Below are 14511 nucleotides of genomic sequence, written 5' to 3' on the forward strand. Positions count from 1 at the left end.
CTAATAATATAATATATACACTATTATTATATATATATATAATAATAGTAAATAAAGATGCTATTATTATATATATATATAATAGTATCTTTATTTATAATAATAAATAAATATAAATTTATAATAATAATAATAATAATTTATAATAATAAATAAATAAATATAAATATATACCGGAATAATAATAAATAAATAATAATAAATAAATATAAATATATACCGGAATAATAATAAATAAATAATAATAAATAAATATAAATAAATTATAATAATAAATAAAGATACATTTATTTAAAATATATACATCAATATAAAATCGCTTTTAAAATAATATGAATATAGTATTTGTCCTTATTTATCAGTTCATATATAAACTTTGTATAAACTTAGATACAAATATTATTCACCTCTTTTTTATTTATTGGTTGAAAATAAACAGTCCTGATGGATTTATAATATTTTACGTCCAGGTCACTTTGAGAGATTTTTTATTTATTGTTCATATTATTATTATTATTATTATTTTGAAAATAAGGCCGTAAAGGATGCCGGCGATGCCGCCTCTGGTCTCTGTGGAACAGAGGCGATGGCTTCTTGGCAGACTGTGGTGAAGTTCTGTGTGTCTGGAGGCTGACTGACTTCAGGTCAGGTCCACTTCATTGTTCAGGCTGCGAGGCTGGGGCCGTGTGGCTGGAGAGGGTCTCTTTCACCTGCGTCATTATTATGACTGTAATTATTTTTATTATTATAATTATTGTGTGATTTGGTTAAAAGAAGCCTGAGTACTCTCACGGCAGAATGACTCCTCGGTCCTGGAATCCACATCTGAAGCTCCAGCGGCGGCTGTAAATAGGCTCGGGTCCTCCAGCCAGCCCAGTCCGCCGCTCTGGACTCAACTAATAATTATAATAATTCAGGTCTGTGTGTTGTTCTCTCTCTTTTCACACTTTAAAGTGTTTACAGTAATAGTAGCTCTGCCAGGAGTGGACTGACTCTCTCTCTGTATTAATAAGCAGTGCAGTACTCAGCACAGCGCGTGGTAAAGCTTCGCCATGATTACAGTACGCCATCAAGAAAATTAGTTGTTTCCCACACACAGCAAAGCACAGCGAGGGGTTTGCAACATAACAAGTTGCTTTTGTTTACAGCGGCTCGCTAGCTGTTTTCATTATGCCGAGACAAGCCCATAGACTCGGAGCCAGCTGCCACAAATCACACATTCAATTATTCTGCTTTGCTTATGAGCATCCAAATATTTAGTCCACTTACCGCGAACAAAAACAGTAGTAAAGTGATTACAGCCGCGGAGGAGTCGAGTTCTCCTCCGACTGGGAGGAAGGAAGGAGGAGAGGAGCGAGGGATGGAGGAGGAGGAGCAGGAGGAGGAGGAGGGGAGCTGGCTTCCTTCAGGCGCTTCACTCGAGTCGAAGAAGTCCAGAAGTCCAGCAGGACAGGAAGTGGTGGACGTGGACCCGGAAGCCAGGAGGAAGCCAGGAGGAGTGGAGGAAAGGAATGAAAGAAGCATCGGAGGGGTGATCAGGCAGAGGTCAGGGGTCATGACCCCCGCATCCTCACAGGTCTTTGAAGGGAAACACGAGCCGGTCGGAGCTGAAAGATGCTCAGATCTCCAGACTGCCAGCAGGCCTGTGGAGGAGGATTACACGCTTTGATAGAACCCCTCATAGGAGGCGGACTAATCCTTTAACTCAGCGCTAACACTTCCTCTGCAGCTGCTGTGTGGGCTCAGACATGCTGAGGGGGTTAGGGGTTCAATTCCCCCAATTAGGGCAAGGCATTAACAGGAAACTGTTGACCTCAGTGACGACAACAAAGGTCTTCATCACATCCTGTCCTCTGCAGCATTCAGTGTGACCAGTAATCCTCTCTGGAAACATCACAGCCTTCTGCAGGATGACGACAAGAACTAGGACTTCTTTATGAAACCTCACATTCTACAAAGTCCGAGCTGATGGAGGAGCAGGAAGAGAACCAGCTGAACGGAATCACAGATCCCTACGCCCTGCTTGGAAGAACATGGACAGGAGCCTAAAGGAAACCCAGACCGTAGGACTTTCTGCTGGACACACAGACGATTAGGAGTTCCCTAAAAGACGCCTAAAACATAACTGATGGCTAATACAAGCCAGCGAACTTCTCAGTGACCACCAGGACTTCTCAAGTAAATCTGAAGTCCGTAGAACATGTAACAGGAAATGACTCAGCATCCATCGGTCCTCTAGAACCTCTTCAGTTCTTAGCCCTGGCTCAGTAAGCAGGACTCCCCAGACACTTAAAATCTCATCAAAGGGCCTCGAGGATCTACTGCAGGACCTGCAGATCGTTGCCCTAATAGCTGATAATGATGTTCTTTATTGATCCATGTGGAGGTGGTGGTGGGGGGGGGGGGGGTTCTCCTCAGTGAGGTCAGAGGTCAGCTGCAGAACAGCATCCAGGAGCTGGTGGGGCAGAGGCACCGACTAATGACTCAGAACAGATGAACTGAGGAGGAGGAGTTTCCTTTTATTACATCACTCCATCCGAGGGCCGACAGGAGAACCCAGTGGAAGCATTAAAGGGTTAAAGGAGGTTTAAATCCTTTAATAATCATAAAAACAAAGACTGAACCTTTTGAAAACTTGTGAAACTTTTTCAGGACTCACTCTCACATGTTGCTGAGCTGTACAGATGTTACTATGGTAACGGGGGGTATGCTGTATGTTTAATGAGGACTTATAAATAGTAAAAACACTGATCGGCTACATTAATATTATAATGAGTTATCAGCAGATAAAACCAGCGGAGGCCCATTCACACAGTATTTATAACACAGCAACTAACGTCACACACACACACACACACACACACACACACACACACACACACGCACACGTGCTCAGTTCATGGATTATTTAATTGATTACGGTCAGCAGAGGCTCCGTCCTCTACACACACACTCAGTTTTAATCTGTCATTGCTGGATATATTGATCAATTAAATTGAATTCAGGAGTCAGAGGAATCCCGTCATATTTACAGCCACATATATGTACACACACACACACACCTGTACTCAGAGGTCTGTCAGTCACTCAGCCGTCTACAACCACCATCACACAGATTTATTTATTTACTGATTTTTTTTTTGGTGGATCTAACAACAAAAAATCCCAAACACAGTTTGTAACCTCTGAAAAGACTCACACCTTCCACCCACACAGACGGCACAACAACACAACTGTTTACCAGATTATGTTCAGAGCCAGCAGCCATGACGGCCCCGCAGAAAAGCCCGGCACATGACTCATCCGGCAGCATCCACAGGCGCCGCATTCATGGACTGACAGCATCATTTAGGAGTGAAAACAGAGGAGGAGAGGAGGTGACGGAGGGGGAGACAGAAGAATATTAAAGCAGAAATAACAGAAGAGCCTTTAGAGGGAGATGGGAGTTAAAAGGAAAAAAAGCAGAGAGCCAAAAAGTGAAATTAAATACCCGGGGGGCCGAGCAGGCAGGAGGAGAGAAATCTGAAAGAAGAGGTTGAGGGCCAGACGCTGAGTTTCAGAGAATTTAATTTGCAGTGTGGGACATGTTAATAAGCGTGTCCATCCCTCTGCTCTGGAGGTTAACTCACTTCATACCCGGCAAACCCCAAACTAACATCCGAGTTCTGTGTGCGCGTCAGAGCTCCGTGCTCCTTTGTGCCACTGAGTGTTACAAAAAAAAGCCGTTCAACATGTTTCCTCATTACTCACATGCAGATCAATCCGCCGCGGAAAGTAGTCCCAGCACCACATCTCCCCAAGTCCTCTGTAAATGTCTGATATTTAAAACATATTGTCGTGCAGTTTGTTTATCCGTTCATGTCGTTTTTAACCTCTAAATAAATACAGAGATTATCGCCTGAATAATGATTCAAATACACATCATTGGGCCTTTTTTAGGCCTGTTGTGTGTCACACACCGTGTGTGAATTCGATAAAATGAATGTGATTATTGAGCATGTTCGAAGTAGACTCATCACCTAATGTATTACTCAGATTTATTTAGTCAAAGCGGATGTTTTGGACATAAAATGTGCCACAAAAAAAATGATCGTGGAGTCAAATGATTCATCCAAGTCCACAGAGGCCTTTACTTGATTATTTTTAGTGCATTCTTCTTTAAATGGCTCTTCTTGTTTTATTCCTTCCATCAGAATTTGTGGCCTCAGCATCACCTGATGTCATTTATAGTGAATTATTTATTATTTGGTGTGTTTTGCTCAGTGGTAAAAATCAAACTCCTCCATCCCTGCTTCTAATCGGTCCCAACAAAAGGCCGCTACCTCTGCTAATCATCTTAATATCTGAAATTAAAAAATTAATCTGAATGTCTTCAGCTTTGAGTCTCAGGATGAGGCGTCAGGAAACCACAATATATTCACTTTGCAGCAGAGAGTGCTATAAAACAGCGAGGTCTCACTCCGCGCTGGAAGTGAGAGGCCTCCGGGCGTTTCGTGTTGCTTTGTTGGCAGTTTGTGAGTTTTCGTGGCTGTTCATCGCTCTGCTTTCTTTCTTTGGTTAATTTCTAACACTCCCGTCGGTCAGCCGTCCCGTCGGCCGTTGAACCTTCAGCGCCGTCCGTCCTCTGAGGGACCGTCCACAGCCCGGCGCTCTGGACTCGTTAAGAAGATGTATTTCTGTGTTTATGGACAATCAGACGTTTTCAGAAGCTTTCAGCAGAAAGAATAAAAGTTCTGTGAGCTCCTGGCCGTGACGGCAGCAGCGGCAGCTCTGCACCCGCCAATCCATCCAACCTTCCCCGTGACCCTCACCCCCTCCCCCTCCCTCCCACCCTTCCCCATTAGCTGCAGCTATTACAGCCCCTGGGAGAGAGTCATTACCGCTCCCATCCATGATGATGAAGCTCTCAGCTCGAAACACCGGCAGCTTGTACAGGCTGCGCTTGATTGGCAGGATACAGGGGGTGAGGAGGAGTGGGGGGGGGGGGGGGGGGGGTGATGGAGGAGGAGTGGAGGTTTGGTATAGGGGGTTTGTGTGATGGGAACTCCACTCGAGATGTGAATTGGCTTTGCCACTCCAATCAGGCCGCTGGATGACAAATGAAGTGTGTCTCTCTCTCTCTCTCTCTCTCTCTCTCTCTCTCACCCTTCCTCTCCTCCTCCTCCTCCTCCTCCTCCTCCTACCCCCCCCCCCCCCCCCCCCCTTCACACTTCTCCTCTCTGTCCGGGTGGAGAAAGAAAAGGGGAGTTCATGTGGGAGCGCTTGACAGCAACACAATCACATTTCTATTCAGCTCCCCCGCCTGCCTATTTTACCTTCCCGGCAGCCGGGCATGCCATGCACGCTAACACACAGGCCGGCCAGCCAATTAGAACGCAGCGCAAAGAATCTGTGAAAGACACAAAAGGTCTTTAGAGGTTTGGACAGGTGTCTCATTTGGCCGCGGGACATAGTTTGGAGGCTTTTCGGTCGAATCTGTGGGCAGAAAGCGCGGAAGGTTATTTGTCGCGCTGTCATTTTTTTCTGTGGATCCTCCATGGGAATGATGGGTAAAAATGAATCTGATTCTTTCTCAGGATTCACATCGGGTCACTTGTTTTCTCTGCTCCTCTTTCTCCTGCGTACAGTAATTACAGTGGGCCTGGAAAAACAAGAGCAGAGATAATTGGTTTGTTGGTTTGCGGCTGAGTTTGTTTTGCAGGGTTATTATCCAGCAGCTCCATTATGGCTGGCAGCACTGAAATTCCTCATTAGCATACACAAATATATACAGAGAGGATGTGGGAAGAGAGAGAAATGCACCAGTGTTTAATAGCACACACATGCCACGCACAAAAACATGCAAATACAATCCACAAAGGAGCGGCGCTGACACTGCCTCCAGCTGTGAGGAGACGCAGGGAGGTGTCAGGAGGAGAGACGGCGAGGGGAGGGAGGTGGCGTGAAACTATTTGTTCAGCAGACAACAGACAGAAGAAGAATTTAAAAAAACAGAAAGACAGATGTAGCGGTAATTAGCACCAGGCCCGGCGGCGGTTTGTGGTTGCCAGTGGTGGAGATGACAGGGGAGGAAGAGCGGAGGCTGACGGTGGCTTCACCCTCCACCACCATCATCATCTTCACCTTCATCGCCGTCGTCAGGGGCCTACACAATCCAACAATCGCTGTCAGTCTAAGTCAGAGCGGCGTGTCGGCGCCACAATGGCTGCTGTCAGTTAGCTCCAGTTCTTCTGGATCAGGAAACCAGTTTGTTTGTTGTCGTCTGGATCAGGTTGGGTTTCTGATCTGATCCAGACTGAGTTCTGGTCTGGGTTTGGGTTTGGACTGGGATCAGCTCAGGTCAGCTCAGTCAGGTTTAGACTAGTTTGTTGTTTTTTTTTCCTTTCATTGTGAACTGGACCAGCCTGGGTCAACCTGGTCTGGTTTAGACTGCTGTTGTTCAGGTCTTGGGCCGGGTCTGGTCTACTTCCTGGTGTGGATGTTCTGGTTTTGTTTAGGTCTGTCTGTCGGCAGCTTCCTGACGGGGTCACACAGCAGAACCTGAGGGGTCATGTGAAGATATTTCAGCGAGTCAGAGGACCTGAAGGACTTCACTCAGCTGATTCACAGACGTCAGCTGCTTCCTTAAAGTTCACTTCTTTCACTTTTTCCTCCCACAGATTTTATTCCAAGTCATTGATTTGGTTCCATTCTTGCTTTAAATAATTTCTCTGTTTTAAATGAATTCATTGTATTGTCCTTTTATTTGAGTTTCTTTTGGTTTCAGTCTGAGCAGCTCCGGCTGCAGCGTCCCTGTGGGAGAAAGTTCTCTCGGCTGTTTGCTTCATCTCCTCCTTGTTTAGGGCTGTTGATGCAGTTTAATCAGGTCGGTCTGTGAGAGTCTGCTCGGTGCCCAGAGGGGGTGAGGAGGGGTGAGGAGGGGTGAGGAGGGGGGGTTAAGAAAAGGTAATGTGAGAAAGCTGGAGGTGACAGCTATTGTGTGAAGGTGTGAACGACAGAGAGACAAGAGAGATGTGAGGAGGACTGAAAAGTGCTCCTTGTCCTGTGAGGACCTTTTGAGGTGGACCTTCACCTCCTTCTTTCTGCCCCTCCTCCTCCTCCTCCTCCTCCTCCTCACCCCCAATCCCCCCCAATTAGACAAACATTAACATCAATTAAGGGCCCTCACAGGAACACAGGCTCTATATAATTACCTTAATGGGTGGACGCTTTCTCTCCGTCCTCTCTCTTTCTGTCTCTTTCTATAGACCCTCAATCTCTTAAACAAACTTAGAGGGCCTCGGTGGGAGGAGCGGGGGGGAGTAAATGTTGATCGGCAGCAGGGTGAGGTGGTGCTGGGGGGGTGCTTCCCGTTGGCTTTTGTGGTGCTGGTCTTTTAAAAAGGCCCCCGGCTGAATTGGACCTATTGGCCAACAAACAGAGGAGCTGTTCCCACAGAGAGCCGAGAGGGGGACAATACAGACCCCCGACCGAGAGGAGGACAGAGGAGGACAGAGGAGGAGAGGGGGGGAGAAGGGAGGCCCAGGGGAAGGAGAAGAGGAGGAATCACTGAGGAAAGAGGGAGAGAAGAGGAGATGAAGTTAAAAACCAAAAGCATGAGAGGGAAAAGGTGAGGAGTGGCAGAGAGGAAGACGAGAGGGAGGAAAGAGGAGAGGAGGAACAAGGAGAGAGAAGAGAGTAGGAGGACAGAGGAGGTAGAAACGAGGAACATGAAGAACAGCAGAAAGAGGAGGGGAGTGAGAACTCTCCAAAAAAATGTTGATAAGTTATGAGGGGAGGAGGAGGAGGCTGGCTCCTGGTCATCCCTCTGTGCCTCCTCCTGTTCTCATTTCTCCACCTTCATCTGTGTTCTCCTCCTCCTCCTCCCCCTCCTCCTCCTCCTCTTCCTCCTCCTCCTCCTCCTCCTCCTCCTCCCCCTCTTCCTCCTCCTCCTCCTCCTCTCCTCCTCCTCCTCCCCCTCCCCCTCCTCCTCTTCCTCCTCCTCCTCCTCTTCCTCTTCCTCCTCCTCTCCTTCCTCGCAGGTTAAATTTGCTGTCACTGTATTTTGAAGCTTTACATTTACTCACTTCCTCCAAACCCGACAAAATAAAAGTCTGACAGGGCTTCTGACAGGTGGACCCGCCCGCCCGCGGCCTCAGGGGGGCAGCAGGAGTTCAGCAGGGAGAGGCCGTGGTCACTCAGTGGTTAAATTCAGGGTGGGGGTGGGCTCACCTTGGATCCAGCCTCTAGTGGACACAGGAGCACCTGCACCTGTCACTCATCATGTGAAATGTTATTACACCATTTCTCAAAGTGGTCAGTATGGTCCACAATATGGCGACTGTCTGGTCATTATAGTTTACGTTCAGCCACAGCAGCCATCATCGTTCGGTTCTCTGTTACCATGACAACAACATCCACAAAGTAGTTCACCGCTTGAGACTGTGTCGCAAGACAGCGAGGCAGCGAGCCTGACTTTAATGAATCAGTCTGATTTGGTGCGGTGCAGGTGCTGGAGGTGGTGGAGGAGTTTTTGAGGACTTAGAGAAGGTTGAAGCAAGGCGTCTGGACTTGTAGAGTTTTCTAGAAGACGTTTCGCTGCTCATCCAAGCAGCTTCATCAGTGATGAGCAGCGAAACATCTTCTAGAAAGTCTACAAGTCCAGACGCCTTGCTTCAACCTTCTCTACGTATGATGACCTGGATGACTGAGAATCTTCATCAACTTTTTGAGGACTGGTAGAAATGTTTCCTCCATGTTGCGAGCTGCGTTTACATCTGACACTAACAGGGTTTGGTGAACCCCTCCATCAGACCCACAGGGCCAGGCTTCCAGTCCTCCTGCAGGTCAGTGTCAAACAACCTGTTCGCTCCAGCTGCGAGCATCTTTGTGTCCGTCCGTCATCACATTGCTTCTCTTCATGGTCATTTAGCAGCTTTTGTTGTCATGTCCCCCCTCTCTGCGGCCATCTAGTCCGCCTTCATGCTGGTCTTTGACCTTTTGTGCTTGTTTTCACGCCTCTCTTTGGATTCTGGTGGTTGTTCTGTTCTTGCATCTTTTGTCATTTTGTCACACCTCATCGTAGCTTTCTGATCATTCAGATTTTCTGTGGTTGTTTTGCATCAGTTTGTGTCTCGGTGGACTTTTATGTGGTTTTGTGTCTCTCTTGTGTCCTTTTCGACTCTTTTAAAAGTTGTGTAAGTTCACAGCAGCTCTCCTTCCTTTTCGTGGTGAACTTGGACTCCTCTGCAGTTGTGTGTGTCTGTGGTTGTGTGTCTGTGGTTGTGTCTGTGGCTGTGTGTGTCTGTGGCTGTGTGTCTGTGGTTGTGTGTGGTTGGGTTGTGTGTCTGTGGTTGTGTGTGTGGTGGTGTGTGTCTGTGGTTGTGTGTCTGTGGTTGTGTCTGTGGTGGTCTGTAGTTGTGTCTGTGGTGGTCTGTGGTTGTGTGTGTCTGTGGTTGTGTCTATGGTTGTTGTGTGTCTGTGGTTGTGTGTCTGTGGTTGTGTGTGTCTGTGGTTGTGTCTGTGGTTGTGTGTGTCTGTGGTTGTGTCTGTGGTGGTCTGTGGTTGTGTGTGTCTGTGGTTGTGTCTGTGGTTGTGTGTGTCTGTGGTTGTGTCTGTGTTTGTGTCTGTGGTTGTGTCTGTGGTTGTGTGCCTGTGGTTGTGTCTGTGGTGGTCTGTGGTTGTGTGTCTGTGGTTGTGTCTGTGGTTGTGTGTGTCTGTGGTTGTGTCTGTGGTTGTGACTGTGTCTGTGGTTGTGTGTGTCTGTGGTTGTGTCTGTGGTTGTGTGTCTGGTTGTGTCTGTGGTTGTGTGTCTGTGGTTGTGTCTGTGGTGGTCTGTGGTTGTGTGTCTGGTTGTGTCTGTGGTTGTGTGTCTGTGGTTGTGTCTGTGGTGGTCTGTGGTTGTGTGTCTGTGGTTGTGTCTGTGGTTGTGTGTGTCTGTGGTTGTGTCTGTGGTTGTGTGTCTGTGGTTGTGTCTGTGTCTGTCTGTGGTTGTGTGTCTGTGGTTGTGTCTGTGTGTGTGTTTTGTGTCTGTGGTTGTCTGTGTCTGTGGTTGTGTCTGTGGTTGTGTGTCTGTGGTTGTGTGTGTCTGTGGTTGTGTCTGTGGTTGTGTGTCTGGTTGTGTCTGTGGTTGTGTCTGTGTGTGTGGTTGTGTCTGTGGTTGTGTCTGTGGTTGTGTGTCTGTGGTTGTGTCTGTGGTTGTCTGTGTCTGTGGTTGTGTCTGTGGTTGTGTGTCTGTGGTTGTGTGTCTGTGGTTGTGTCTGTGTTTGTGTCTGTGGTTGTGTCTGTGTCTGCGGTTGTGTGTGTCTGTGTTTGTGTCTGTGGTTGTGTGTGTCTGTGGTTGTGTGTCTGTGTCTGCGGTTGTTTCGGGTCGTGTTGGTAGTTTTGGACTCGGTCAGCAGTTCCTCTGGCTCCTAGTTGTCCTTAGTCTCCTGTTCATGGTCATTCGGAGGTTTAGCGGCTGCGTCGCTGTCATGTGTGTCGGAGCCGTTTGATTGGCTGTCAGTCATTCCTCACCTGAAGCCTCAGACTCCTGCCTGTGGCACTTGTTCAGTTGTGTTTTGTAGAGGATGAACTTTTCAGTGTGTGCGTGCTGATTGTCACTCTGAGCTGGAACACAGGGACTTCACAGGCAGGTTGGAGGTGACAGAAGAAGCAGGAGTTTTGGATAATGGAGCAGAAATAAACAGCGCTGTGGTCCTTCAGGGAACAAAGCCTGCTGCTGGCAGTTCAGAGCTGCAAACTGACAGCGAGCGGCCTCGGAGGAGAAGCGGGACGAGCGCGGCGCTGAAAACAAGGTGACGTCTGTTAGCCGGCGGCTGATTGACGGCGGCGGGCTTATTGTTGAGCAGCCAGTTGGACGCTGGGCTCCAGCCTGGCTCACACAGAGACAGCTGTGTTGGAAAATGACCGCAGTAATATCTGCAGTTTTCTTCCAGGACGTGTTTGTGTGAATTTGTGCCCTACACCTCCGTCTGCAGGCGCACTCTCAGCCTTTCTGCTCCAAGCTCGCAGGCGGCTGAACGTAGCACAGAGCCTCTTTGTTAAGAAATGACAACACGTTTATTTCCACCTAACGCTGAAACACGAGCGGCTGAGGAGTGAGGAGCGGCATCATCACCAAACCTGCACACCTGATCCGTCGATCAAAAGTTGAGCTTGTTTTCCTGCTTTACATCATCAGCTCTCAGCACAGTGTTTCATCTGAACAGCCGAGCCACTTCAAGCGGTTCCTTCTTCTCTGTCCCCTCAGACAGCTCTCAGAGAGGGTGGACGTTCAGGCCTGGCAGTTCCTGTAGTGGAAAAACACCAGTTAGGTGTGAGGTGAACTTCTAGAACTGCAGTTCCTCCCTGAATTGACCCTGACAGAGGAGCAGGGCCGGTTTTAGGAGAGTGTCAGCTTCTCCTGGAGGCTGCCATAAAGATGGGCTTCCACTATAGTTCCTGCAAGTGTCCCCACCTGATAGCTCCCACAGAGGGGCCGATGGTGGAAGAACACCAGCCATGTGTGTGTCGGGCCATTTTAAGACTGAACCTCCACTGTAGGTCCTCCATCTTTGCCCCCTGTGATGCACCTGAAGGGGTTCTTTCTACAGCTGCTGTGCAGTGGAGCGGTGTAAATGTGTGGAGCTCCTGGTGTTGTGTGGAAAGGCGCATCCAGACTCTGATGAAGCCTCCTCCAAAGGGTTAATTTAGGAGTGTGGCCTGGGTTATGCAGCCGTGCAGCTTTCTGCTGGCGAGGACTCAAAGAGCCGAATTACTCCGGTGTTACTCTGTAAATCTCTGCGGCACATTCGCGCCCTTTATTTTTCCACCGCTGAAGGTGATGATTTAAGCTGTCATGTTGCCGAGCAGTTTAACAATGCTTTTATAATAATATTTCAGAAAACTCAAAAAACATCCAGGACTGGGCCCGTAAAGTGCTCCAGTGTTTGTGCCTTTTGTGTGTGGCTCAGCGAAAGTAACCATTTAATCTGACATATTTCGGAGCAGCAGAATAATAATATTTCAGCGTGGTCTTTCTTAATAGTGGGGGAGAACAAAAGGCTGCAGGCCATTCATCCGGCTGATGGCTGGCTTTGACACCGGCTGCTCCCGGCTCGGCGGGGCTCCACAGAAGGAGTCGGAGGGTTTAGACGAGCTGCTGCTCAAACGCTCTGACAGGGAAACATTAGCTGGCCCCGCTGCTGCCGGAGGAGGTCGCAGGTCTGATTCCTCCTGTACAGCCGGGGCCACGTCAGCGCATCACCTCCGACCTCGCTGTTAGACGGCGGGCGAACATCACCGCCGCCAGGAGAGGACGTTCTCAGTAAAAACTCTTTCTTTAAAGTTAGATATAATTCCGTTTTTTACAAAATCCAGACAACCGGTCCCACTCATGTTAGCTTACCTGCTAACACAGGTGCAGCAAAACACATGTAGCTGTTGGTAGCATCTCCTGGGACTGATGTGGTCGATAAATTGGCTAGCTCGCCATTTGCAAAGGTCAAAAGTGGCTAAGTTACAGCTAACCTGTAAAGTGCAGTTTGTAATGCTACAGTTAGCAAAACACTGAGCAGGTTTGGGTAGTTTTCAAGGCTAATGTTGAAACATAGCACAATGCTAAACAGTGAAATTACAGCTAGCAGGCAACGCTTAGATGGCTTCTCCGTAGTGCTATCATTAGCTGAACCTGTCATCTTGTTGCTAATTTAGCTAGCTAAAGGAAAATCAGTAGCTATGTTTGAGCTCGCTTACCTCGTTATCAAATGCTGCCTACATGGATATGAGAGTTAGCTGGCTGTAAACTTACACTGTGTATTTTAGCCGAAGCTCCAGCTAGCTACCAGCTGATGTGTCGTAGCCCTGCCAGGCACGCTGGTTCGTTGACAAGGTCAGTGCAGCAGCACGTTCTGCTGAAGTGTTACTGAATCGTCTGGATGTCGGAACAGAAAGGATGCTGGGAAATACTGTGCAGGAAAATAAAGCGTCATGTGTTACAACTTTCAGGTTCGGTTTAAAGATGGAGACATGGAGCGTTTGTTCAGCAGCTCTTCCAGCTGAGGAGGAGGCAAATGATGTTTCTGTGATGAAAAGCGTATTTTGGGGTGTTTTGTGTGAATACAGTCTTTGGTGTTTTCTGTGAGAGAAGCTAATGATTTAAACTTGACATGTCGGCGCAGCTTAATAACAGCAGAATAATAATATTTCAGCTCGCTCTTTCATAATAGCGCCGGCAGCAAGAAAGAGAGAGAGAGAGCGAGCGGGCGAGCCATTCAGGCGGCATGATGGGTAGTTTGACATGGGCTGCTTTTCTGCTCTGCACAATGTTTTCCACTTAGAGCGCACACGTACATACATTTGTATGACAAAATGCTCTTAATAGGAGAAGCTAACACATGCTAACATATGCTAACACACACACACTGCAGGCCTGTCATTGTGTGCTTCGAACGAGTTGACGAGGAGCATTTAAAGCTCCCGACACACACCCCTCATCTGCCATGACAGCTAGCAAGCTATTATTAACACACACACACACACACACACACACACAGGTATGCACATCAAACTGACAGCTCGGTTATTAACCCCCGGCCCTGACTGAAGCCTCACATACATCACAGCAGGACATGCATACATGTCTGTGTGTGTCTGTGTGTGTGTGTGTGTGTGCAGCGGCTCTGCAGCTGCAGTGTAAAAACACAGTGAAAAGCGGTCAGCTAAATGAGCAGCGTACACGCCGTCGGTAAACACGCCAGAACAAAAATGAAAACAGAAAAAATAAACAGCGTGTTATTTAAATATTCAAATGTCGGCTGTGATGGCGTCAGCTGCTGCTCATGAGGTCACAGTTTCAACACCAGAGGTCAGTTTTACAGTAAGTCAGGGAAACAGTGTTGCTAGGCGACAGCAAAGATGGAAGTGTTCTCCTGTCGAAAGCTGTGAGTTGTGATGGTTAGAGATGAGATAAACAGAGAAGAGAAAATAAACAGCTCACGTCCTCAGTCCTCAGTCTGAAGTCCTCAGTCCTCAGTCCTCAGTCCTCAGTCTGAAGTCCTGCTGTTCTGCTGTTTTTAGACCATTTACCTTAAACTGACTGAACTCAGCATCACATGTGAAGGGTGTGTACGACTGCGTATAGATTAAATGAAGATCACAGCAACACGAACCACAGTCAGGTGAAACAGTAGTGGTGTAAACGCAGCCTCTGCTCCAGATGTGCAGGCAGAGGCCGGCGCTTCAGACCACAGAGACGGCTTTATGTGTGTGGACCACATCGATGGTGGATGCTGTGTCAGTCTTGTGGTTAAGACTTTAAAACAACAATAAATGTGTGTGTGTCTCCATGTATCCACACTAAACCACTGAACACGCTGTAGTATACATGCCAGGCCTGTTGGTGGCGCTGTAACGTTACAACAGAAACACAGCAACAAAAAGCAACAGGAAAGAAGCCCGAGCTTGTCTCCGTGTCGCGGTCTTTCTCTCGTCTGCACACGTGCACAGACACCAGTGCTTGTTTTAAGGTGAAGAACTAAAAGCTGGATCACA

This window comes from Parambassis ranga, chromosome 22, assembly GCF_900634625.1.
Source record: "Parambassis ranga chromosome 22, fParRan2.1, whole genome shotgun sequence".
Taxonomy (NCBI): domain Eukaryota; kingdom Metazoa; phylum Chordata; class Actinopteri; family Ambassidae; genus Parambassis; species Parambassis ranga.